The sequence below is a fragment of the Sciurus vulgaris genome (genome assembly GCF_902686455.1).
Source record: "Sciurus vulgaris genome assembly, chromosome: 6".
Taxonomy (NCBI): domain Eukaryota; kingdom Metazoa; phylum Chordata; class Mammalia; order Rodentia; family Sciuridae; genus Sciurus; species Sciurus vulgaris.
Window position 1 is genome coordinate 111220817 of NC_136466.1, and position 27159 is coordinate 111247975.

The 27159-nt window shown below is 38.2% G+C and overlaps 1 protein-coding gene across 2 annotated transcripts in view; it reads left to right on the forward strand.

Moving 5' to 3' along the window:
* Positions 1–27159, forward strand: part of ARHGEF28 (Rho guanine nucleotide exchange factor 28) — a 324160-nt gene that overhangs the window by 84518 nt on the left and 212483 nt on the right. The gene's annotated exons all lie outside the window — the stretch shown is intronic.

Consider the following 27159-nt stretch of genomic DNA (forward strand, 5'->3'; position numbering starts at 1 on the left):
ATTTATACATTTTGATATATCATACAGTATAATTTCTCATTTTTCTGATTATACATATTGTAGGATCACATTGGTCATGCAGTCATATATGTATATGAGGTAAAAATGTCTGTTTTACTCTACTATCATTCCTACCCACATGCCCCTTCCCTTCCCTTTACTCCCCTCTACCTAATATAAAGTAACACCCTTGCCTTTTTTATATTAGGTCATTTGTTTTCTTATTACTGAGTTATAAGAGTTCTTTATATATTCTGGATAGGTAGTATGGCCATTTTGACAATATTAATTCTCCCTATCCAAGAACATGGAAGATCTTTCCATCTTCTAAGGTGTTCTTTAATTTCTTTCTTTAGTGTTGTATAGTTCTCATTGTAGAGGTCTTTCACCTCTTTTGTGAGATTGATTCCCAAGTATTTTACTTTTTTCGAGGCTATTGTGAATGGGGTAGTTTTCCTAATTTCTCTTTCTGAAGATTCATCACTTATGTATAAAAATGCGTTGGATTTATGGGCATTGATCTTGTAACCTGCTACTTTACTGAATTCACTTATGAGTTCTAAGAGTTTTCTGGTGGAATTTCCTGGTTCCTCTAAATATATAATCATGTCATCAGCGAACAGGGATAGTTTGAGTTCTTCTTTTCCAATTCGTATCCCTTTAATTTCTTTGGTTTGTCTAATTGCTCTGGCCAGAGTCTCAAGAACGATGTTAAATAGAAGTGGTGAAAGAGGGCATCCCTGCCTTGTTCCGGTTTTTAGGGGGAATGCTTTCAGTTTTTCACCATTTAGAATGATATTAGCCATGGGCTTAGCATAAATGGCCTTTACAATGTTAAGGAATGTTCCCACTATCCCTATTTTTTCTAATATTTTGAGCATGAAGGGGTGCTGTATTTTATCAAATGTTTTTTCTGCATCTATCGAAATAATCATGTGATTCTTGACTTTAAGTCTATTGATATGGTGAATTACATTTATTGATTTCCTGATGTTGAACCAACCTTGCATCCCTGGGATGAAACCCACTTGATCATGGTGCACTATCTTTTTAATATGTTTTTGTATGCGATTTGCTAAAATTTTGTTGAGAATTTTTGCGTCAATGTTCATTAAGGATATTGGTCTGAATTTTTCTTTCCTTGATGAGTCTCTGTCTGGTTTAGGTATCAGTGTGATATTGGCTTCATAGAATGAGTTTGGGAGGGTTCCCTCCTCTTCTGTTTTATGGAATACTTTGAGAAGTATTGGAATGAGCTCTTCTTTAAAGGTTTTGTAGAACTCGGCTGAGAACCCATCTGGTCCCGGACTTTTCTTTGTTGGTAGGCTTTTGATGACTTCTTCTATTTCAGTACTTGAAATTGGTCTATTTAAATTGTTTATGTCCTCCTCGTTCAGTTTAGGCAATTCATATGTCTCTAGAAACCTGTTGATGTCTTCAAAATTTTCTATTTTGTTGGAGTATAGATTTTCAAAATAGCTTCTAATTATGTTTTGTATTTCAATCGTGTCTGTTGTGATATTTCCTTGTTCATTCCGAATTTTAGTGATTTGGGTTTTCTCTCGTCTTCTCTTTGTTAGTGTGGCTAAAGGTTTATCAATTTTGTTTATTTTTTCGAAGAACCAACTATTTATTTTGTCAATTTTTTGTATTGTTTCTTTTGTTTCAATTTCATTGAGGGCAAAAGTTTTTAATTTTGTAAAATAATTATACTTTATTGGCTTTTCTTTTCACGTATCATGCTTTTTGATATTGTGTCTAAAAACTCTGCCAAACTCAAGGTCCTATTTTTTTATTCCATGTTTTCTTTTAGAAGTCGTATAGTCTTATATTTTACATTTAGATCTGTGATGCTTTTGAGTTAAGTTTTTGCATAAGTGTGAAGAATGTGTCAATATATTTTAAAAATATGTTGGAAATGTTTTGAGTATTTTCAATTGTTCCAGCACCATTTGTTGAAAATACCGTACTCTCTCCTTTGAATTGCCTTTGTGGCTTTGAGAAAAATTAGTTAACTGCGTTTATGAGTGTTTATTTATAGGCTGTCTACCCTGTTCTCCTATAGGTATATTTAATTTCATCAATATTACACTGTCTTTATTATAGTAGCTTTATAACCTTGAAACTGAATAGTGTGAGTCTACTGTAGTTCAGATATTAAATGACTCCTAAAGGACCATGTGTTAAAGTTGTGGTCCTAGTTTGGTGCTTGTTAGGAAGGAAGTTAAGTCACTGAATATGTGTCCTTGAATATTTGGACCCTGGCCACCTTCTGCTTTTTCTTTTCCTTTTCTTTTTTTATCCCTGGCTACTCTGAGACAAGGTAAGCAACTTTTCTGTCATATACTCTGCTATGATATGCTGTCTTGCCACAGACCCTAAGTAACAGGGCCAAGTGACCATGAACTAAAACTTTTGAACCCAGGAACCAAAATAAACCCTTTCTCCTTTTAAGCTGATTTTATCAGCTATTTTTGTCACAGTGATGAAAAGCTGACTAACACAGAGTCCTTTGACTTTGTTCTTCTTTTTGGTTATTGCTATTTGTCTTTCCATATAAACCTTACAATCAACTCCTTGCTATCTAAAATAAAGCTTCCTGGCTGGGGATGTAGCTCAGAGGTAGAACACTTGCCTATCTCTGTGTGTGAGGCCCTGAGTTCAAGTCCCAGTATTTTAGTTTAAAATAAATCTTCCTTGGGCTGGGGTTGTGGCTCAGTGGTACAGAGTTTCTCTAGCACCTGTGAGGCACTGGGTTTAATTCTCAGTATCACATAAAAAATAAATAAACAAAATAAAGGCACTGTGTCCATCTACAACTAAAAAGAAAAAAAGTTTCCTAGGATTTTAATTTGAATTGCATTAGATCTATAGATCAATTTGGGAAAATCTCACATCTCGACAATATTAAGTCTTCTAATCTGTGAACATATTTCCCAATTTCCTTAGGTCTTATTTCCTTCATAAGTGTTTCATAACTGTCAGCATACAGATACTTATTTTTTTTACTTTTGATTGTAAAACAAATTCCCTCAAGTTTTTATTATAAAATTTCTAAATATTCACAAAAATATAGTGCAACAAAACCCTCCCAGATCACCATTCAGATTAAATAATTATTAGTATTTTGTGATATATCTGTATCTATATTTTTGTGAAACTTCTTTTGTGAAGCATTTTAAAGTAAGTTGCAGACAGCATATATACATTTTACATACTTTGTTAGATTTTTGTGTCACTATTTCAATTTTTGGTGCTAGTATAGTGGTGTTGTTTTTAAAATTTCAAATTCCAATTGTTCATAGGTGATTTTTAGGAATACAGCCAATCTCTGTGTTCTGCAATGTTGCTTATTAGTTCTTTGGTTTTTTTAGTTGGTTCTTTGGTTCTTTAGTTTTTTATGTAGATGAAGATGTCATCAACAAGTAGGGACAATTTTCTTTCTTTCTTTCCAATCTCTGTGCCATTCATTTATTTATTTTGTAAAAATATATAGAAATAATAAGAATAGACATGCTTTTCTTCCTGATCTTGGTGGGACAGCATTCTCACCACAGAGTATATTAGTTCTAAATATTTTCCCTCTGATGTTCTTTATTAGTTTAAGAAAGTTCCCTTCTACCCCTAGTGTATTGATAGTTTTTAATTTTTAATCATGAATGTATGTTGAGTTTTCTTAAGTGATTTTTCTGCATCTATTGAGATTGCATTGTGTTTTCATCTGTTAATATAGGTAATTACATTGGTTAATACTTTAATGTTAAACCAGCTTTACATTCCTGGGATGAGCCACACTGGTTGTGATGTATTATGTTTTTGATGACATTCTGGGTTTAATTTGCTAATATTTTATGGAGGAGTTTGTGTATCTATGTTTATTGAGGGATGCTGGTTTGTAATTTGTTCATTTGCTTATTTATACATACTGTCTTTGTCAGGTTTCAGCATTAGTATAATTCCATATTTATCTGAAGAAATAGATTCCTCATAAGTAGACCAGGAACAACTTATGCTTGTGAAATATGAGGAAATAAAATGATGAATAATAGTATAATGCCATAGGTAGTTCACCTTTTAAAGTAAAGACATTGGTCTCCTGATCTCTCTTCACTTCTCTCTTGCACCTCTTGGTGCAATGGATGCTTTCTTCTCCATTAAGTGGCTTGGCATCTACAATACCAGGACCAGTGCAGGTGTATATCTTGCTGCTGAAACTGTACCAGTCTTCTTCAAAGGACAGGTCTGAAAGTTCTAGCAAACCTGAACTCAATTTACATAGAAGTTTGCATGCATGTTAGCCAGTGGGAAGAAATGGGAAATAAGTAATTGGAACTGGCACACATTTCAGTGAACTTTTCCCTTGAAATTATCAGCATGCTTCCATTATACACAGAACAATAGGAAAGTCCTCATTAAACTAACAGAACAGAGACATATTTCCACTACTTGCACTCTGGGCTCTTAATCTAGTTCATGAGTTGCCCTTATTTCAATCTCTCTTAGAGGAAAAATTGAAGGAAATAGATAAATTGCATGACAATATATGTTCTGGGATTGGAGATCATCAATTTGGTTATTGACTACTGGATATAATTATTTAAAGCTGAATAAAATGAACATTTGTTAAAGAGATTTCTTTACTCACTGCTTATTGTGATTTCCCCAATATAATTATATCTCTTTTCTCCTTCACTTGAATAATGGGAAATGCAACAATCCCAAGCGAATGAAAAAAAATTGATGTACGGAGATTAATTTTTTTATGAAAATGCAGTGTTTGATGAAGCAGTTATTCTAATTGTGGGAAAGATTCTTGACCTCCCCATGAAGGTTTTCTTAAAGTCAGTATGGAAAACCTATTAGTCAGGGACCAGACTAGGGAATCTCATGGCCCAAATAAATCCCACGGGATTAGTTCCAACAACATATATCCTCCTATGCATTCTGCCGTTCTTCTGGGACCTCTTGGTCTCTCTATCTTGCTTTCTTTATCATTGTTTTTAAACATACTTCTCATTACGTCTCTCCCTCTGGTCATAGTCCTGGTATTGAGATTCAGGGCTAAGTGTTAAATCCCAGATGACATAATTTTCTTGCTGACACAACATACCTTTGCTTCTTGGGATGGGTGAGGGGTTAGTTCCTGGAGACAGAGTGGTAGGATAAAAGCACAGGAAGAGGAAATTGGACCTCTGGCATTTTTCCAGTTCTGTTGACTTCAATCTTGAACTAATAGAAACATATTTGTGATCATTGCCACTCAGAATTCTGGAAAGAACTATGAAGGGAGAAGAGGCTGCCAAGCGTTGGCCCTTCTGAGTATGTGTTGTTTGTAAGATGAATTTTTGTAACTTGGGAATGATCACAAAATTTTGCATCATAAGTTAAATGTTTCCCAAAGAAAGGAATATGGATTAACAATACATATGGCTTCTGATCTGAAGTATCCCTTCCTTTCTTATTTGGCATAATTCATGTTTGCTGGTACAGATAGGAGAATGAGAGGGAAGGGGAACACAACTCAGAATGGCAAATGGATGCCTTCAAACAGAGATCATAAGGGGAAATGAAAAGATGAGGCTGAGCACATCGTGGATTTTAGCTCTTAGCAGGAGGGTTGATCTGGGGTACTCAGGTCAAGCTAGTCCTCCTGAAGCAGCCCTATAAGGTAGAGAATTTATTTAAGCCTCCCGTGTCTCAGTTTCCACCTGTGGAGAGTAAGCATAGTTGTAGTAGTTGGTGGTAAGAAGTGCCTGGGTCAGTAATGGTACATAGTTAATTTCTTTATCATCATCTCTGGAACTCGATAGGGAGATGACCAAGGTCACTAGATAAGAACAGGAAATATGAGGGCAGAATTTAAAGAACTGTAAAGGCAATCTCTAGGTTTGGGGATTAAAATACAGTGAGGTGGGAATACAGGACGAGACTCTCTCTGCTGAAACCCCGCCAAGTTTTTTGATCAAAAAGTTGAAGAATAATGAAACTAGAACTGATTACAGGTTCATTCCCGGGGGCACTGAACAGTGTCACTGGGTGTTAAACTGTGTCCAGAGGAAGCTCTTCTATCCTCAGAGTGGAATGCCCAGGAAAACCCAAGCTCAGGGGAGACAGCATGGACAAATGAAGATTATCAAGGGCATCCTTTGATAAGGGCATCAATGTGATGATATGTACATCAACACAACTTCTGGGCCGTATGTCTATATGTCTCTGTGTAGGACACTGTGTGTATGTGTGTGTGGGTGTATTTAGAAAAACTTGTGTGCAGTCATGGGCACACATCTTAAGGGTACACATAAATAAATTTTTGCAAATACATGTGCCTGTGTCACGATTACCCAGATCAAGATCTACCATCGCAGGCTCCCTCGTGGCCCCTCTCACTCATTCCTCTCCTCAAGGTAAACACTGTTTAGACTGTATCATCAGAGATTACTTTCATATAGTAAAGATTTGAATGGCATGTTTTTCTTCCTAACATGTTAGTGTTTAGCAAAACCTCAAAATGTTTAGCTTAGATAGGAAAGAAGTAATGTGAAACCTCAGGTTACATATCATTAGCAACGAGTCTATTCTCATCCTTGATACCAAGTGAATGCTAGTTCAAGAGGTTTATGCATTCTTACTGCTCAAGTGAAAACACTTCCCCTCTTGCGTGAGTCAGAGCTCTTTTTTGTTGGGGGAGGCTACCCGGGATTGAACTCAGGGGCACTCAACCACTGAGCCACATCCCCAGCCCTATTTTGTATTTTATTTAGAGACAGGATCTCACTGAGTTGCTTAGCGCCTTGCTTTTGCTGAGGTTGACTTTGAACTCCCAATCCTCCTGCCTCAGCCTCTAGAACCGCTGGGATTGCAGGTGTGTGCTACCACGCCTGGCTGAGTCAGAGCTCTTAACTGCAAGCAAAGGAACTCTGAGTTAGGCAGAAAATAAAGACAATGCAAGATGACTGGAAACTCAAGCCTAGAAAAGAGGAATGACTGGCAGTCTGGTTGCCAGGACCACAGCTGGAGTCTCTGGCTGTTCCACGAAGATCTGGCTCTGGCGTGTTGCTATTAACTCTCTTTGTGGTCTCCCTGCTGCTCCTGTGAATAATGTCTCAGGACTAAGGGGTTTCTGTGTCACTCACTCACTTCGGATTCAAGGCCTGGGAGAGGACACAAGAAGCTGAGCTTCAGTCATGACTGCCAAGGACCAGGAGAGGAAATGTCCACTTCCATGTTGTGAGGTAGGGTCTCACCTGCCACAAAGGCTCACACAATAGGTGATTCCTTCAAAATGGGAAGGAGGTTTGGATGACGTTCAGACAAAAGTGAAACGAAACAAAACCAAAACAATCTCAAAGGCAAATGCCCACAACATGCATAAAATTTCTTATGTTGTTAATGTTATTTTATTATTTTTAATGATTATTTTAAAGCCATCATTTATTGTAAAAATATATTTTTTTCCACTATTGGAGATTGAACCCATAAGCACTCTACCACTAAGCTACACTTTGCACCCTTTTTATTTTTTTAATTTTGAGATGGGATCTCGTTAAGTTCCTGAGGGTCTCACTAAGTCATTGAGGATTAATCTCAAACTTATAATCTTCCTGCTTCAGCCTCCCCATTATAGATGTGCACCTCTGTGTCTGGCTAAAATAGATTTAATTTATAGATTATAGCACATGCAAACCATCATTATGTGGAGTCTGGGTAGCAGATTCCAAGCATTACTCTTAGGCTTACCTGTTTTCTTGCATATCAATTCATTCATGGAGTTCCTAACAGTCATCTCTTGGGAATACTGTCTTGCCTTTTCAAATATAGTTCTTTAGTTGTCATGTCTGTGAGTCTCTTTCATAAAAATATGCTGGCCTTGCAAAGATGTCTCACTTGTCCTCCAATTGAGAATTGACTTGCTAGTCAAAGTTCCCTCTTCATAGATCAGCTACCATAGTTCAGTAGGTGCTTAAACAAAGCTGAGAGGTTGTCAGCTAATCTCTTCTTATTTAAAGCACAGGCTTATAATCTGCATTTGATTCACTCAACCATGAAAAATTAAAAACTAACCAGAGGAGATGGATTTTTTTTTTTCTTAAACTGACAAACTGGGATGCACCAGGCATCTTTATTTCCTGAATTAATCCTAAGCATTAATTTATTTCCTAAAAAAAGACATTAATTGAGAATTACTACTTTCTGTATTTTGATGACAAGTCTGCATAGTGCCCAGGTAAGTATGCAGTACATTGTCTCTCAATATCAGGGAGTTTGGTTGCAGCACTCCCGTGGATACCCAAATCTGAGGATGTTCAAGTCCCTTATATAAAATGATATAATATCTGCATGTAACCTGTACACATCCTCCCATATATTTTAAATCATCTCTAGATTACTTATAATACCCAATATAATGTAAATACCATGTAAATAGTTATTATACTGCATTGTTTAGGGAACAATGATAAGAAAAATGTCAGTACATGTCTGGTTACAGAGTAATATTTTTCCCTGAATATTTTCCATCTGTGGTTGGTTGAATCTGCAGATGCAAAACCTGAGGGTATGAAAAGACAATTGCAGTTCCAAAGCAAGAGCCTGATTTGAGATGCAGTGTTCTTTTTTCCCAACCCCCCAGGTTACTCATTTGTGGCAAGATCGTACACCTGTCTTTGAGCCTTTTGTGACCTGGGTTTTCTTGTGTTTGTTGTTTCGACTTGAGTAAATTTGGGAGATCATGTTCACTGCAGTTGTACGACTCAGAGCAGTGGTGTCCTGTTCCCTTTGCTAGAAGGGGATGCTTAGTAGCCAGCCTGAGCACCTAACTCCTTGCCAGTGTTTGTTTCTGTTTGCTTTGTTGTGGAAACACCACTTCTCTCTTACCTGGCTAACCCCAGCTGCTGCAGACTGTTAGTGACATTCTTCAGACTTTTTCAGAGTGTAATTTTTTTTTTTTTTTTTTTTTTTTTAACCACTGGCCATAGTAATACCAGTGCTTAGAGATGAAGGTCATTTGAAGGACTATTTGAGGACTTGGAGAAAATATTTTTTTTCTGCTACATGAATTTGGTTTAGAAATATTTAATCAAACTAAATACTAAAGGAAAATACAAATCTTCATGAAGTTCATGTTTAGGATGCAGATCTCATAACTAAATGGTGCTCTGTTCTTCCCATACTCAGAATTTCCACTTATTTCTTACTATAAAGAGGCCACTGCTGAGCTGGGGATGCAGCTCAGTGGGAGAGCTCTTGCCTAGCATGGCAACTCTAGGTTCAATTCCCAGCACTGGAGAAGGAAAAAAGAAAAAGGACCTTGCTGTTGATAGGAGTGACCTGTTTACATGCATAGCATAAAGTGCCTTCCTTATTTGAATAGGTGGTGAACTTAGAGCATTTATTAAAATGGAGTATTCTAGAATGAATTTTTTAAAAATCTTGAAAAATCCTGCCAAGCAAATGCCCAGGCTTCTTAATTAACATGATGACACTCCATAATTCCATAGTTATTGCTTTTAGCTATATACTCACCTATGTAAATACAGCCCTGTTGCTCCACTGGCAAATGATTTAGCATGGTTAGTTTGCTCCTATTATAACAGCCCCAGCCTGAGGTATTTTTGCCCTCCTTTCCTCCTCCTTCTTTATGGCTCTCTTCCTGGGAATCTGCTTATTTAACTAGTATTGTTAGTTGGATTGTTAAACTCCTTTGTTCTACTCTGTCTTTAATCTTGTTCTCTTCATGTTGTAGCTAATCTCCTCACTGACTTCCCTATAGTGTTAGCCTCTGGTCCTTTCTTGGAAATCTCTTTGTCTACTATTAAAGAAGTACCTGGGAAAACTGGAATGATGACAAAACTTAGGTTGCATGCAATATATCAACACCACCAATAATAATGTAGAACCATGGTTGTGCTTTTATTTATTATTGAATGTTCATTCATTCTTTATGACTTTCATTTACTCATTAAAAGTTTATTGAGTGCGACTTACATGTCAGGTATTGGAAATATAAAAAGAAGCAAGCTCATAGTTTTCTGGGCATGGGGTGGAGTAGAAGAAAGAGAAATCATAATTGCAGATATAAGGATGTTGCAAGAGTCTCATGTGTAAATTTATTATTGTATTAGTCAGAGCAGCGGAGATCTGTTGGTATCAATCCTGGAAATGATGACATGATACTGAAAATAGAATTTATGGGAATGGAGTTTGTCTTCTGTATATTATTTAGCAAGATTATAGATGTGCTCAAGCTATATTCAGTAAGAAGAGATAGTATTTTTTAAAAAGAAATATAGTTTTTATTATTTCTTTCTAAGAAAGATTTGATCCTCCTCATCCCCTGTCCACTGGGTAGCAGGAGATAACAAAATGAATACATTCTAGTATGATCTGTTGCAATGATAAAACCAATTCTACCAAGTTTCTCATGATATTTATTTAGATACTATTCTCAGTCTCTTCAATATTTGACTCCCTTTCCAGGTTGGCTTCTGGAGGGGAGTGGTGGAGGCTGGGGACAGGGCTGTTAGGGGTTGAGGACTTCTGGCTTCATACCACTCCTCCATGGGCTTGTCCATCCCAGGTGTCTGCTTGCCTCTGTGTCTGCAGCTGTGTGCTTTGGTCTCCTTCAGCTGGGTCAGGGCCTGGGTATGCTCCTGACCTGACCTTGACTCCACTTCCTCTCATCTCTTGACAGCACTATTCTGGATGGACTCTGGCATATCTCTGTCATACCCTCCATCTAACCACAGCCTAGGATATTACCCCATAATCTCTTTAGTCCTGAGGGACATCTTTCCTTTCCCCAGCTGGGACCTGCTATCTCCTGACTCACTACCATCTTCATCCTCATTGCAGGTACACAGGGCAGTCTGGTCCTGTCTGCACCGCACCAAAGCTGAAGCTGTCAGGGAAAAGCTAAATGCTGTCCTTCCCTCAGCCTGGCCACTCTGCATTGCTGTGTTTGTGCTCCAAATGATCGGAGTGACCAAGTGCCACTCACTGTGGAGGGCGAGTAGCTTATCTGATAACTTTTCCATCTTTGCAGCCCGAACCACAGCAGGGCCATCAGGACTGAGGTATTTCTTTTCTGTCTCTCCTTATAATCCCCCAGAAGGGGTGAATGTTGGACTTTTCTGCTAGTAGGCTCTTTCCTTCTCCTGTCCTAAGGCAACATGCTTCATTGCTAGCCTTTTTCTTCTACAACAAACACCATGAGGGCTGGGGTTGTAGCTCAGTGGTAGAAGCTTGCTTAGCATGCATGAGGCACTGGGTTGGATTCTCAGCACCACATATAAATAAATAAAAATAAAGATCTATTGATAACTTAAAAAAAAATGACCATGATCTGCTTTTGATAAACCCTGCATTTCCAACTCATTGTCATGCTATAAAATCATATTTGGATGCCAAAAGATGATCCTTCTCTTTTCCTTTCTGCTGTACAATATCTTGTCTTCTCACTCCCAGACCCAAGATCCCCAAAGCAGGTGGATGCTTCAGAGTGACACAAAAAAGATCCTATATCAATATGAGAGAAAGAAAGAAAAGAAAAAAGATGCACATCATCGTTTCTCAAACTTGTTATCATAGTTGTCAATAACTAAAAAATAACTCCTTCTGTGCAAGTTGGAAATATGTGCATCACACTGTGATTTTGGGGACCCATATACTGAGGTATGAAAGGTGTCCAGGGTGAATGCTAACCTTTTAGTAGCAGGCATGTGTTCTTAGAGGCAAAGCCTTCTATTTTGCCCTCTTACAGTATGGTTCTGTAATGTTCCCCAAAGGCTCATGCTTGGTCCCCCATGCAGTTCAGAGTTGAGGCCTTTGGGAAGTAATTGGATCAATGGGGGCTCTGATCTCATCGATGGAGTTATCTGTTGATGGGTTCCTCATTGAATGATTATTGGTAGGCAGTGGAAAATGTGAGATGGGACCTCATTGGAAGAGGTGGGTCACTGGGGGCATTTCTTTGGAGAGTATATCTTGTCTCTGACCCCTTCCCCACTCTCTTTCTGCTTCCTGGATGCCACTGGTAAGCAGCTTTGCTCTGTCATGTCCTTCCACCATGATGTTTTGCCTCACCACAGGACTAGAGAGAGTGGAGCCAGCTGACATGGACCCTGAGCCAAAATAAATCTTTTTCCCCTTAAGCTGTTTTCCTTAGGTATTTTGTCCCAGTGATGCAAAGCTGACTAACATATATATGCCCCTATAATAGGAGCCCCATTATCAAGTAAGACAGCTTTTACTCTTACATAGGAAGAAAATGTTACCTGGGGATTATATTCCTAAGTACTAGATATGGCTAGTTGCCAAGGACTGTTGAAGGAATGCCAAAGAGCACTGTGCAATGGGGAAAAGTAGAGACTAGAGTGGGCAGGTACAGATCCCACTGTTAATCCTGCCTGTCGGACCATCCCTTGTTTCATAGGCAGATGGTTAAAGTAAAAATGGGTTGTTATAAAATACAAATGAATTAATATAAATGAAGGTGTTTTGAATATGGCAGTTTACTTTAAGAAATCTTAAGTATGAAAATTTAAAATGGTATAGATATACTTTTCCTGTTGTGTCACTGGATTATAGAGATCATTTAATAATGATTGTGTTATATGTACTCTTATGTACACATAAGAGTAAATGGCTCCATGAATAGACATGATAGGTGATTCCTGGAGGCAGCATGTCCTTCTCCGTGAGTGAATGAATAGAAGAGACTTGGAAAATTAAGAGACAATTAAAAAAAAATAAGGAAGAGAAAGTGGTGTGTTGGAAGACAGGGGAGAGGATAATACCAAGAAGAGAGAAGACATCAAAATTAGCAGACAGAGCGAGGTCAGAGAGATTGCATTTAGCCACTAAGACTCAATGGTGGCTTTGGTCAAGGGGTGTCAGAGGTGGGCTGTCAGCCAGGGTGAAATGGGGAGACACGGAAATGCAGGAGGAGAAGGGGAATGGTGGGTGGGAAGATACAACCTGACATGTAGGGCCCCACTGCACAGGTGGAGTTTGAAGAGAAATGTCCTTCTCTGAGACTTGAGGGAAGATGTGAAGGAGGCTCATGGGTAGGACCAGAAAGACCTTGAATCCAAATCTTCCCACCTGTTTATTATTCTTTCTACTGACCAACTGCTTTTTACAAGTGGTTCAGAAATATGTGTATCTCAAAACTGATGTCATAAAGCAACAACAAAAATTCACAAAAAAAGTAAATGAAAGTGGTAGCTCCAACGGAATTGAAGTCACATACACCTTTCCATTTTGCTGACTGTGTTAGGACATGAAGAACCTTTGGGGAATTTGAAAGTCCCATACCTGCTCAAAAACAACAGCTTCATACAAAACGTTCTGATTCCTAGACTTCTTCATAGCAGGGGAGGTTGAAACTTATTCCATTTATCATTAATTTTAAAATAGAGATTAGAGATTTCATTGTTTTGATTCTCACTCATCTTTTTTGGAGAATGTGGAGAGCAGGAAACTCTTGAATCTGGTCTTCTGTTTTCCTTCTCTCTTGGCCTTGAAGGGTCAAGGAAACCAAAGGCCATCTTCCATGGAGTCCAAGGGAGAACGGGGGTGCTGGAGTAGGAGGAGGGGGCTCACATCCCTGCCTTGGTTACGAGGGCTTTATGGTATGAATTTCTACATCAGAACTGTGTGGACACCTGTTGACCAAAGACTTCCATCTGCAACCATCTCACTTTGTTGTCTTCTTGAGTCACTGCCAGTGGACACTGGAAAACTGGTGGAATGTTGAGAAATTGAGGAAAAATGTTAGATCCTGCTGAGAATGCAGACAGGAATAATTCAGACTCTCCACTATGTGGTGTGGTCTGTTGATCAGTGACTTTTGACATATTTTCCTCCCAAAAGCTGACTTTGCTTTGAGCACTATGAGGGTCTTTGTTTAAAATGAACCTAAACTTGGCTCATCAGACTAGCTTTTAATTTATAATTACCCTATATACAAATTGGTGAGTTGTTGGTATTATTATTATTATTATTATTTTGTTTACTGGTGTTCTTTGTTTTTGTTGACTTCGCAGCTAATTGCTGTCAATCCCATGCCCTTTGCCTAGGAATTCTTTGGGAATCTTCTCCCATCTGTCTGCAGTCCCTGTCAGAGATGTCCTTGGCATAAAGACTTAGGTGCTGTCCTGCCATGAGCCTAGTGCTGGCCACATCCTAACCTGGAACATTCTTTGCAGACCAAAGCACACATTCAATGTCTAATGATTATATCTGGGAGCTTGCCAGTTAGGGTCTTTTGCTGCTATTTACTGCTAATTGAAAAATAATTAGGCAACAGCACACGTATATATCAGAAACAGGTTTCAGAGATAAACAAGCTTGCTTTTATGCTAAGCTGCCTATTTAGTAGGCCAGGCAAATGATTCATTGTCAGTATGTAACAATAGCTTTTCAGAAGGGAGGGAAAGTGATAATTAATTTTCTTGAACATCCATGACATAACAGATACCACTATGCTGTTTTCTAAACTTTTTATCCAATTCCTATGACTTATCCAGTATGATTTTCCCCTCTGTAAGTCTTAGAGAGATTATAAATGGTGTGTTCAAAATCACAAGATTTTAATGATACTCTGGGACTACCACAGCATGACAACAGTGAATTTCAGTGGTATGAGGAATAGGATAGAATGAAGTGGTCCAGTTCTCTTAACTACAGCCCAAACAAATTTCCACATTACAATTTTGTCTCTTATCTTGCTATATATGTTTCAAAATATATAATGCTTTATCTTTTAGAAAGATCCACTTTGCTTCAAGTAGGTCATGAAAATAATGTGTACAAATTTACTTGTTCCTATCTATTCTTGAATATCTAATATCTGATTCAACCCCCAAAATACCACTCGTGACAGTAGTTTGGTCTAACTGCAGAGAAAGTGATAGGTGGATCTCTATATTCTTTATTTATTTGTTTGTTTATTTTTTTGTATTGGATATTCAACCCAGGGGAGCTTAACCACTGAGCCACATCCCTACCCCTTTTTTTATTTTTTATTTTGAGACAGGGTCTCACTAAGTTGCTTAGGGCCTTGCTAGGTTGCTGAAACTGACCTCCTACCTCAGCCTCCTGAGCTGCTGGGATTACAGGTGTGCGACACCGTGCCCGGCTGGATCTCTATTTTAGGATGAATTTTCATTAATTCAGAATTTTATTTTATTTTTTATGTGAATAAAAAGATAATTTTACTAAAGAATTCAGTTCTGTTGCAATATCCAGTAGAGCATCACCATACTATGATTTATACATAACAAAACATATTCCTTTTGTGAAACTTTTGAAAAATGTGAGTGTAGTAGACTGAGTATAATACAAATGTATCTCACCTCATCTGTAGGCATGAACAGAACATTACTTATTTCAAGAGATTTCTTTTTTTTTCTTTTGGCTTCAATTTCTTTTTTTTTTATTTATTTTAATTAAAAATCATAAATTTACATAGGGCAATCTTGTTTGATTCATTCTGTTATTTTTTTCCCTTCTCCCCACCCCTCCCACCCCTCTTTTCCCTCTATACAGTCCTTCCTTCCTCCATTCTTACCACCCTCCTTATCCCTAACCCTAAACCTAACCCTAACCCTAATGCTAACCCCTCCTACCCCCCCTTATATGTCCTCATCCGCTTATCAGCGAGATCATTCGTCCTTTAGTTTTTTGAGATTGGTTTATCTCACTTAGCATGATATCCTCCAATTTCATCCATTTGCCTGCAAATGCCATAATTTTATCATTCTTCATGGCGGAGTAATATTCCATTGTATTCCATATTCCATTTCTTTATCTATTTATCAACTGAAGGGCATCTATGTTGGTTCCACAATCTGGCTATAGTGAATTGAGCAGCTATGAACATTGATGTGGCTGTATCTCTGTAGTATGCTGATTTTAAGTCCTTTGGATATAGTCCAAGGAGTGGGATAGCTGGGTCAAATGGTGGTTCCATTCCAAGCTTTCTGAGAAATCTCCATACTGCTTTCCAGAGTGGCTGAACTAATTTGCAGCCCCACCAGCAATGTATGAGTGTACCTTTTTCCCCACATCCTCGCCAACACCTATTGTTGCTTGTGTTCTTGATAATCGCCATTCTAATTGGGGTGAGATGAAATCTTAGGGTAGTTTTGATTTGCATTTCTCTTATTACTAGAAGATGTTGAACATTTTTCCATATGTTTGTTGATTGCTTGTACGTCTTCTTCTGTGAAGCGTCTGTTCATTTCCTTAGCCCATTTGTTGATTGGATTATTTGTATTCTTGGTGTAGAGTTTTTTGAGTTCTTTATAGATTCTGGAAATTCTCTATCTGAAGTATGATTGGCAAAGATATTCTCCCACTCTGTAGGCTCTCTCTTCACATTACTGATAGTTTCCTTTGCTGAGAGAAAGCTTTTTAGTTTGAATCTATCCCAGTGGTTGATTCTAGCTTTTATTTCTTGTGCTGTGGGAGTCCTGTTAAGGAAGTCTGATCCTAAGCCAACAAGTTGAAGGTTTGGACCTACTTTTTCTTCTATAAGATGCAGGGTCTCTGGTCTGATTCCGAGGTCCTTGATCCATTTTGAGTTGAGTTTTGTGCACGGTGAGAGATATGGGTTTAATTTCATTCCGTTGCATATGGATTTCCAGTTTTCCCAGCACCATTTGTTGAAGAGGCTATCTTTTCTCCATTGCATATTATTGGCACCTTTGTCTAGTATGAGAAAACTGTATTTATTTGGGTTTGTGTCTGTGTCCTCTATTCTATACCATTGATCTACCTGTCTATTTTGGTACCAATACCATGCCGTTTTTTTTACTATTGCTTTGTAATAGAGTTGAAGATCTGGTATTGAGATACCCCCTGCTTCGCTCTTTCTACTAAGTGTATGTATATGTCCTTATTCATATATTAACAAAGATGATTACACAAGATTTCAAGAGACCATTTTAAAGTGGTGATCTAGTTTAATGAACTAGTTAAGACAGCATCTTTTAAAAAATGTAGACTTATTAAGACACCAAATTGCCTTAAAAACAATTTGGTATCTTAATTAGCCAAAGAATTCTTTTTCAGGAATATTTGTTAGTCAGTTTTTCTTTGATCGTATGAAGACATATTTAGTCCACAGTCTAATTTAAGAAAATTTGACATCTTTTCAAAATGTCTAGGGAAGACTCTAGTGTAATTGTTTTCTGGCGGTTATTCTTGTACCTTTTCTAGGCCACTCTCCTCTCTTATATTCTCTGTGGAAAATGTTTACCATGCTCTTCCATTTGGGGGAAAAGAATGTTTCTTACGAAAAACAATTTCTTACTTTATAAAGACCAGTTTTACTATCTCTGATCTAACTATGACTTTAAGTTTCTCTGCAAGGACCAGTTCAGGCTTATTTATATGCTTGGAAGGAAGGAAGGAATGAAGGAAGGAAGGGAGGGAGGGAGGGAGGGAGGGAGGAAGGAAGGGAGGGAGGGAGGGAGGGAGGGAGGAAGGAAGGAAGGAAGGAAGGAAGGAAGGAAGGAATCCCCTGGAAAGAAAGAAAGAAGGAAGGAAGGAAGGAAGGAAAGAAAGAAAGAAAGAAAGAAGCAATCCCCCTGTTGAGCTCAAGAGGAAGTTCCATGCTTTCAAATCGGTTTAGGAGGATAAGCCATTCTAAATCTCCTGTGCCACCTCTCAGGCATCCTTTTCTAGTATCTTAAAGGAATGGAGGACATTCTAAGCCCCTCTTTGAATAAATCTGTTCAACTTGTTCCTGGTGACTCCTTAGTCATGGTTCAATCAATCTAGAAATGTTTCAGCATAGGCCTGAGGAAAATCAGAAGCATTTACCTGCACCCTTGGCTTGGCTCTTGAGTGGACTTTGGAGTCTGCATTGGAGGCAATTCCTGAAAGTAGCAGGCTGAAAGAGGCTAGTTTTGTCCACATTCCCTTTGAAGACATAAACCTCTCTAGCTCTGTGAAATACCTTGGTGGCCATCTAGTGACCCATGGACATGCCGCTGCTGGGGTCTGTCAGGGTATCCTAGCCAGGCCTGAGTGTCCCAAGACTTACATAATCTGTGTACCCCTGTTAAAAATTCTCACTTCTGTGTCCCAATTCCTTCAAAATTCTAGGTAATAATTATGTAACCTTAAACCAGTCAACCTCCTTTTTTGCCCTCTGAGGAAACGGATACATTTTGGAGAATTACATAGAACCAAATTTAATCTGGACATGAGCAGACCTTCTATTTTAGAGAATGATTTTTTTAAAAAGGCAGATTCATTAAGGTATAATGCCCACATAATAAAATTCACCCTTTTTAGTGTACAGCTCTCTGAGTTTTGACAAATGCACACAGTGCTACGAGCAGCCCTGCAACCTAGATAGAGAACATTTCCATCACCCACCTCCAATTCCCGGTACTGCCTCTTTGTTGTACGTGGAGCCTCCTCTGACCCTAATCTTGGGCAATTGCTGATCTGTTTTCTTCCCTATAGTTGTAAAAAGTTAAAGGCAACTTCTAGGATGTTAGATAAGTGGACTCTTAGGTTTTTAGCTGTGCGAGTCTGGTTTTGACCACTTGGCACAATCTGAGATTCATCGTTTGTTCTAAGTTTGAGAACTTTGCTCCTCTGTATTGCCGAGTGGCTTTGCACTGTGGAAGGACCACAGTATATTCATCGAAGCATGTTTGAGTGCTTCCGGGTTTTGGTGATTAAGAGTAGAGCTGCTATAACCATACATGGGTTTTGGGTGGCTATAACTTCACACAGTACACTGTATCTAGATAAGTACCTATGAGTGAGGATGCTGGGTCACGTGGTATGCTTATATTCATTACAGAACAATTGATAAATTTGCTTTAGAATTTATTATTTTCCGCTAATCATGAAAGTGATGCATGTGCACTGTAGAAAACTTGAAAGAAATAAAAGTACCAAAAAGGTTAAAAAAAAACCTGATCTCATATGTTTTCATTTTCTTCTGGGTATGTTTATGATGTAGCAAAAATGGTTGGTATTTCCTATTTTTATGACCTTTTTTACTTCACCAATTTTTTGGTACCATTAAATATTATTTATCATGCTTTTTAATGACTTTATAATAGCCAAGTCTAAGTTTAATGATAAGAGTATCATAAACTCTGGCAAGCTAATACAGGAGATATTTTTGTACAGAGGAGCAGTTCCTTGCTTGTAGCTCTTCTCCCCGCCTAGTTAAATTTGCACAGTGTCTACTTTGTGAACTAGTTTAGAAGCAGTTAGAGCTAATATAACCCATTACCTCGTGTGGCTATACTCTTTACTTTTTATTTGTTTTAGGTTTTGGTACTAGGGACTGAACCCAGGGGTGCTCCTCCACTGAGCCACATCCCCAGCCCTTTTAATTTTATTTATTTGAGACAGAGTCTCGCTAAGTTGCTCTTACGGCCTTGCTAAGTTTCTGAGGCTGGACTTGAACTTGGGATCCTCTGCCTGCCTTGGTCATCTGGGATTACAGGTGTGCACCACTCTGCCTGTCTGACCTTTAGTTTTGAGGATTATAGGTATGAATAGAACTTTGGTCTACTGGACATTATTTTTTTCTCCTTGGATAAATTTAATGACTTAACAGTTCTTCAGATGGTGACTCTAAAACTATTGTTGCTCTTCACTTTCATAAAAGAACCCATACTAGTTTTCTTAAGTGAAATTAGGGTTAGAGACTGTCATACTAAATAATCAGCTAGTAACAAGATGACTTTTCCTTTTTTGTATTCTACTTGCATTATTGATTCAAGTGAATGCAGTAAAGAAAAAATCTAGAATATGATATCCAGTTATTTAGGAAATAAGGAGTTTTAATGGAAAATTGATTGGTTCACTAGTAAGCAGATTAATGTGGTGCAAAAGTGTATCAGCATGGTATGTGATCAATTTACCAAGAAGAGTCTAAGTTGCTAGGAATAAGGCCAGCAAGCATTCTATGCTAAGCAGTGTTCCAAGGCAACTGTATTTTGGCAACTTATCCAGTTTCTAAAGGAATGAGAGAAGGACGTGTTTTATTTAATTCGTATTTTGGTATCTTTAAAGTGAATAGGCATTTTAAAACACAAGTAATGTTGCCACCAGCCTTCGAAGGTTTTCCTGTGTTCCTGGGGCCCAACCATAGTTTGCCCTCTGTTTTGAGTGATTTCAATCTAAACACATTAAGTTTCTGTCCAGTTCTTTCTGCAGAGAGACAGAAATATAGGTCTGAAAATAAAAGCAGGGTTGTTATACAAGGAGGTCAGTGTTTTTGCTCAGGAAAGAAAGTATGCACACTAGTCTTCTAATGGTTTTCATAATTGTTCTAAATGATATTTGACATTTAGTGATTGAGAGCTTTTTAAAATTTATTGCTTAATATTTTTTCTTTGTAAGCATTTTTCTTCATTAATTATCTGTTCTTATGTCCACTGTCCTGTCATGATCATTACAAAGCCCATTTTAGTATCCATATGAAGTGGTGTAACTAAGAAGGAGGCATTTAGATTAGCTATCAGGAAGAACTTCCTTAAAAGCCAGAACTATGGGAATACTAAGAAAATGGGACCATCTCTTTTTGGGAATATATAAAGAAAAGCATGTAAAGCGATTGTGGATGTTTGTTCCCTTGCTCGGAATTTTTTTTTCCTTGCTCAGAATTAAGGGGAGTGTGTGAAATGATCTTTTGTGATCATTTTTCACTTTGGGCTTTTGTGATTCTCTGAATATCAGCAACAGGGAAAAACAGTTTCTGTCTAGTGAAAGTGTTAGGGTTTGGTTATGAGGTGTCCCCTGAAAAGCTCATGTGTTTGGCGATGCAGGAGTCAGAGGTGAAATGATTTGATTATGAGAGCTATAATCTCATCAATGCATTAATACATTCAATTGATTAATAATTTGAATGGACTACTTGGTGGTAACTTTAGGCAGATGCAGTGTGGCTGGAGGAAGTTGGTCACGGGAGGTGTAGGCTGGACTCTTGTCACTGGCTCCTTGCTCTCTATGCTTCCTGGTTGCCTTGAGCTGAACAGTTCTCCTTCACTATGCCCTTCCGACATGATATTCTACCTCATCATAGGCCTAGAGCTGTTGACTTGGCCAACCAAGAACTGAACTGTGAACCCAAAATAAACTGTGAGCCCAAAATAAACTTTTATTCCCCCATGTTGTTATTGTCAGGTATTTTGGTCACAGCAATGAGAAATGAACACAGTGAGTTTGAATAGTTTTCTTAATGGAATCTTTGTGTAGGAATCCCTCTGACAACAGGAACTGATGGCCATCTCCTCTCCACAGGGTTGTCTGATGGTGGAGAGAAACTTCTTTACCCTGAAGGAAGGGATTCCAAGTTGGACAGTTCTAATTATTATACAATAATTTTAAATTGTGGTCTAAAACCTGCCTCCAGTAATTTTCTCCACTGATTCCAGTTTTACCCCTGAGACATTATGTAGCAACCCTACTCTTTCTTGGACATAATCCTTTGAAATTTTGAGAACAGCTTTTATAGCCTGCCACGAAGGGTCTCTTTGTCAGCATAAATACCCTCCTTGAGCAGCCTTTTTTGTCATGGTGTGGACTTGAGAGCTGTACCATGCTGGTTTCCCTCAACATCCAGTTCAAATTCAGTGCCCCAAATTGAACAGAAGGTCCAGGAGACGCTGCCCACTGCAGAGGACAATGCAACCATTCTCTCTCCTGATTTGGACACTGTCCTGCAGCCTCAGGTCATTTTAGCTCATCTTGGAGAGCTGTGGTGCAATGTTGAACCATCCAGAGTTCAGTGCATTTGAAATTTCTAAGTCCTTTGCACATCAGTGCTTTTTATCTGATCCACTTCCACCCTCTGTCAGGCAGCTGAGTTTTCTTCAACCTAAGTTCAATACTTTCATTGATTGTGGGTGAAGCTCATCTTGTTGGTGTTGGCCCTGTTGAGTTCCTTTTGAATCTCAGTTCACCATAACTGAACCTCCCAACCTCACTTCTGCCACTGGTAAATTTGATAACTTAAGACATCCATGCCTTCATGGAAGCCATTAGTAAATCTGCGCAACAGAATAGGAAGGTTTCTCATTCTTACAATTATTTCTTTGTTTTATCCCAGTGTGAAAGGAAGTGGTCAGGCTCGTGGCTCATGGGGCCTCTATGGATCTTGGATCAGCTCCTTAGCTTTGCAAGTCTGAAAATGAAATTTTTCTTTCAAATCAGGTGTGGATATATAAATCTTATTGTAAACTGCTTCTTGCGTAGATTTTAAATGATGAAATACTGGAATTACAGAGAGTAGTACAGAAAATAACAAAGCCCTTCTTGAACTTAACACTTCCAGTTGAGATGGGTTGAAGAGCTAACATTCAGAGTGCTAAAGCTCTTCTTGTCTCTAGGACAATACTGAATAAATATTGAAAAATTCTCATTTTCTAGGTTTTCTATTTCTAAAAGTCATTTAGTCGACCATCTGTGTTCTTCATTCTAGCTTCACTTTTTTTTTTTTTTTTTGTACTAGGGATTGAACCCAGGGGCACTTAACTGCTGAGCCACATCCCCAGCCCTTTTTTTAAAAAAAAAATTTGAGACCTGCTCTCACTGAGTTGCTTAGGGTCTCACTAGGGTCTTTAAACTTTTGATCCTCCTGCCTCAGCCTCCCTAGTTGATGAGATTATAGGCACGCACCACCATGCATCATTCTTAATTTCAGTAGCTGGGATATATTAAATTTCTCAAGTTTATTTAGGCACCGATCACATTTGAGGAAGGCTGCTGCTTTATGATATTATGAAGACAGGTACTTCTTGTCCCTAGTAAGATGTCCAAATTAAAATAAGTAGCCAATTTCATCCAATTTGTATGGACTATTTTTATTAGTCTTGGAGAGTGGAACTTCATGAGTTGGGAACTTGTCTTTTGGGGGCCTTTGAATACCTATGAACCATCTGCACACTAACAATTGTTTTAATCTTGAAATAGGAGCAAGCAGTAAACACTAGACAGACCTGAATTTGAATCCCAGCTGTGACCTAATTTGATCTGAGTCTCACTTTCCTCCTTTATTAGATGGGAATGACAAAACTCTCTGTGCAGTGCTCTGAGGATTAAACATTTCCTGATGGTGGTACACAGTGACATTCAATAAATACTTCACTACTCTAATCCTGGTTCTAAGTCAGTTTTTTTAAGGTTCAAGATGAAATTCAAACATTAACATGCATATTATTTTCAACTTATAGTTACATTTATAGCTTATGGTTTATAGCTTATAGTTCTGTGTTAAAAGTGAACTTTAATGAAATCTATTCAAATTATCCTCAAATCCAGAGATTATTAAATAGTAAACCGTCTGAGAAGATATGTTGTTTATGTCTCCTACTCACAGAGCAATGATTGGAGTAAAAATGATCACCCTGTTAACAAGATGTACTAACTAGGATAATAGAAAGATTGACAGGTGGGTAAACAAAGAGGGGGAAAGGGAAATAGGGATGTTCTGCCCACCTGGCTGGATTCCAGTGTTACCCTGTATCTGTAGGTACCTTTAAGATCAAATAAGAAAAAATACATCCAAGACTGCCAACTTAATATTGGATGCATTATCCTGTCTGCCACCAGGAGGAACTTCTTTAAAGGCTTATTTTAATTGTTCAAAATTTCATATTTAAAAAAGGAAAAGATTATTTTTGATATTATCATAAAATTAAGTACCTTCTGAGAATCTTTTCCTTTCTTTTTCAAAAACTTTGTGTTCAGTTAAATATCAACATCTTTGATGTCTTTGGGACAGTATGTTGTGACTGGATTATTATCATTTTTTGCAATGATCAGATGAAGGGCTTTAATCTTTTTTCTGCCTTTGCGCAAATAAAAAACAAAGAAAGAAATGATCCCCTTAAATTTATTATCCTGAAATGTGGAACACTCTTGATGGTTTCTCTGACAAGAAGGAACCATTTTTAGCAACTGTGTACTCAACAAAATTTAGCATCTTAGGTTTCAACAGGAATGCTTTAATTTCTGTAATTATTGGGACCATGGTCACATTGCCTCTGAGAAGTTATTTGCGCTTTCCTTATGTGGTTAAAAGGTCTAGAATTGCGTAGTTTGGAAGGAGGGTATAACCAGTTAAAAAAACATGTTAAAAAAACATGTAGCTATGCTGCTCAGAACAAGATAACTCAAGGGCTCCATGTAATTTAGTGATTTCTTCAGTTAGATCTTTAAAAAACTCAAATCATTGTATGGGTTGGAGATGTGCTTTTGCATGACTACTAAAGAATTTTTTCAGAGAGAAAGGGTCTCATGTAATATCTAGTGATTGTTGATTGAAAGGAAATAATTGGAATCCTGCAACATAGTCATGGGAATATTTGACAGGTTACTATATAATAGACTTCAGGAGGAGACCCATAGTTACATTCCCAGGTGGTCAGCAAGCTGCTATTTGAATTGTTGTTTTTGAAGGGATAGGGTGGTTATAGAATGTGATTTCTCTTCCTTTCTGATAAGTAAATTATAAAGCTAAATGCCTCTGGAAAACTTTAATCTGTCATTTGTGCTGTGCTTCTGGGTGATTTCGAGAGGCCCAGTAAACAGCCATAATTTAATCTGTAGTGCCAGAAATATCCCTTATCATTAGGAATGGCAGATTCCTTTATTATGTAAGCAGGTCTTTATTGAGGAGACTGTTTTCTCCCAACTCCTCTCATTCTTAAATTAAGGGATACTTGTAGAAGTACAACTTCCAGCACTGTGTTTGAGGTAAAATTGTTGAGACTGTGGGGAGATGGGGAGATACTTTTGAAAACATCCATATGGGTGGGGAGATATTATTTAGCCATTATGTCCAACATGCTCCACCAACTTGCTTAGCTCTCATGTTTTTTTTTTTTCTCTTTTTAAAAAAATTAAGTATGGAACTACACGGTTCCATCCTTCTCCTCTTGGACACTGATCTATAAAACATTTCCTAGCCACTCACTGTTATGGAGTCCTGGCCACCCCAAGGGGAGTGGAAGAGACGGGTGCCAGGTGCAGGCCTGGAAAGCTGTGATTGTTGTGTGCTTTTCTCCTGTCTGTCTGGCATAGAGCGGGGTAATTTGGCAACAAGAGTTGTAGGTGATAGAGTCCCAAGGTGGCTGGAGCCGGGGTCCCTGGAACACTACTTGGAGGAGAGTTACCAGAGCAGCAGTATCTGCCTGGGGCCCTTTCAGGAGCAAGGAATGAGCTTTTGATTGTGTTGTGCCAACTGCTTCTGAGTTTCTCTGTGACAGCTACAGGGTCACCTCCTGATCCCCCACTGTCACTTAGCTCAAGGTGCAGCACCTTTCACTCTGTATCTGTTTTGGGTGCCCCTTTCCTTGTCGCCGGTGGGTTTGCCTTCTTCACTCCTCTGTCCTTCTTTTGTTTTCTTCCCATTCACTCTGTTCCACATCCCTTTTCTTCCCTCATAAAAAAATTGCACATCTTGTGATTTGGATCTCAGTCTCCATACACTGCCTCTGAAAGCCAGCCCCGTCTGGCCCAACCTCAGATTTCTCCTGGGCATGGGACATTATTCAATTTTTTTTTTTTAAGACTGCTTTTAAACTAGTTTTAGTTACCTAGCAGAGTTGAGCAGAAAGTGTGCAGGTCCCGTCTACCCTGTGCCCCCACATATCAGTATCCCCATCAGAACCTCGTGGACACAGGATGATCACCCAAAGTCCACAGTTTATATTAGGATTCACTCTCCATATTGAATATTCTCTGGGTTTGAACAAATGTATAATGAAAGGTATCTTACCTCATAGTATCACTGCACTAAAAATCCTCTTCACCAATTCATTCATCCTCTGCCACCTGTTAACCCCTGGAGCCACTGATTTTTTTTTTTTTTTTTTTTTTTAACTATTTCCATGCAGCTTTTCCTTTTCTAAAATACTGTGTAGTTGGGTATGTAGCCTTTTTCTTTCTTTCTTTCTTTCTTTTTTTTTTTTGCGGTGCTGGGGATTGAACCCAGGGCCTTGTGCTTGTGAGGCAAGCACTCTACCAACTGAACTATATCCCCAGCCCCGGTAGATAGCCTTTTAAGATTAAGAACAGTACAAAGCAGAATATCAATTATCAAGAATGTAAGTAACAATAAATGTTGGCCAGGATGTGGGGAAAAAGGTTGACTCATACATTGCAAATTGGTGCAACCACTCAGGAAAGCAGTATGGTGATTCCTCAGAAAAGTTGGAATGGAACCACCTTTTGACCCAGTTATCCCACTCCTTGATATATACTCAAAGAATTTAAAATCAGCCTACTACTACTGTCATGTATAACTAATTAGGACAAATTTTTAAAAATCATTGTACTATAGTGATGTGGCCACATTGGTGTTCATGGCAGATCAATTCACAATAGCTAAGCTATGGAACCAAGCTAGGTACCCTTCAATAGATGAAAGGATAAAGAAAATGTGGTACATATATACAATGGAATATTACTCAGCCATAAAGAAGAATGAAATTATGGCATTTGCTTGTAAGTGGATGGAACTGGAGGCTATTATGCTAAGTGAAATAAGCCAATTTCAAAAAAACCAAAGGCCAAATGTTCTCTCTGATATGTGGATGCTGACTCTCAATAGGTGGGGGGTGGCAGGGAATGGGGAGGAAGGAGTGAGGTTCACTGGATTGGACAGGGGGGAATGGAAGAAGGGGAGATGGAAATGGGAAAGAGTAGAATGAATGGGACATAACTTTCCTATGTTCATATATGAATACATAAGTATAAATACACATCAAGTACAACCACAAGAATGGGAAGTTATACTCTACGTATGTATAATATGTCGAAATTTCATTCTACTGTCAAAATGCATATGTCAAAGGAACAACAACAAAAGAACAGTACAGAGGGTTCCTGTGGTGGCCATTTTTATCTTTATGGGTTTTTAAGCAACCTTAGTCTATAAGTATCATTTTCACATTGAGGTTTCATGTCAAGAAGCAAGAAATTTCATATTCAATGTGAAAACAATGCCCGATGTCCCTTTGTAACTGAGGTTACTTCAGTAATGTCTATATGGTGGAGACTTTGACAATCTACAAACAGGCGCCTGTCATTGTAAGGTTTGTAAGCAACATTAGATTGTTGCATGTTTGTAGTTGGCCTTAGGAAAAATGGAAATTTATTTACCACAGCAGT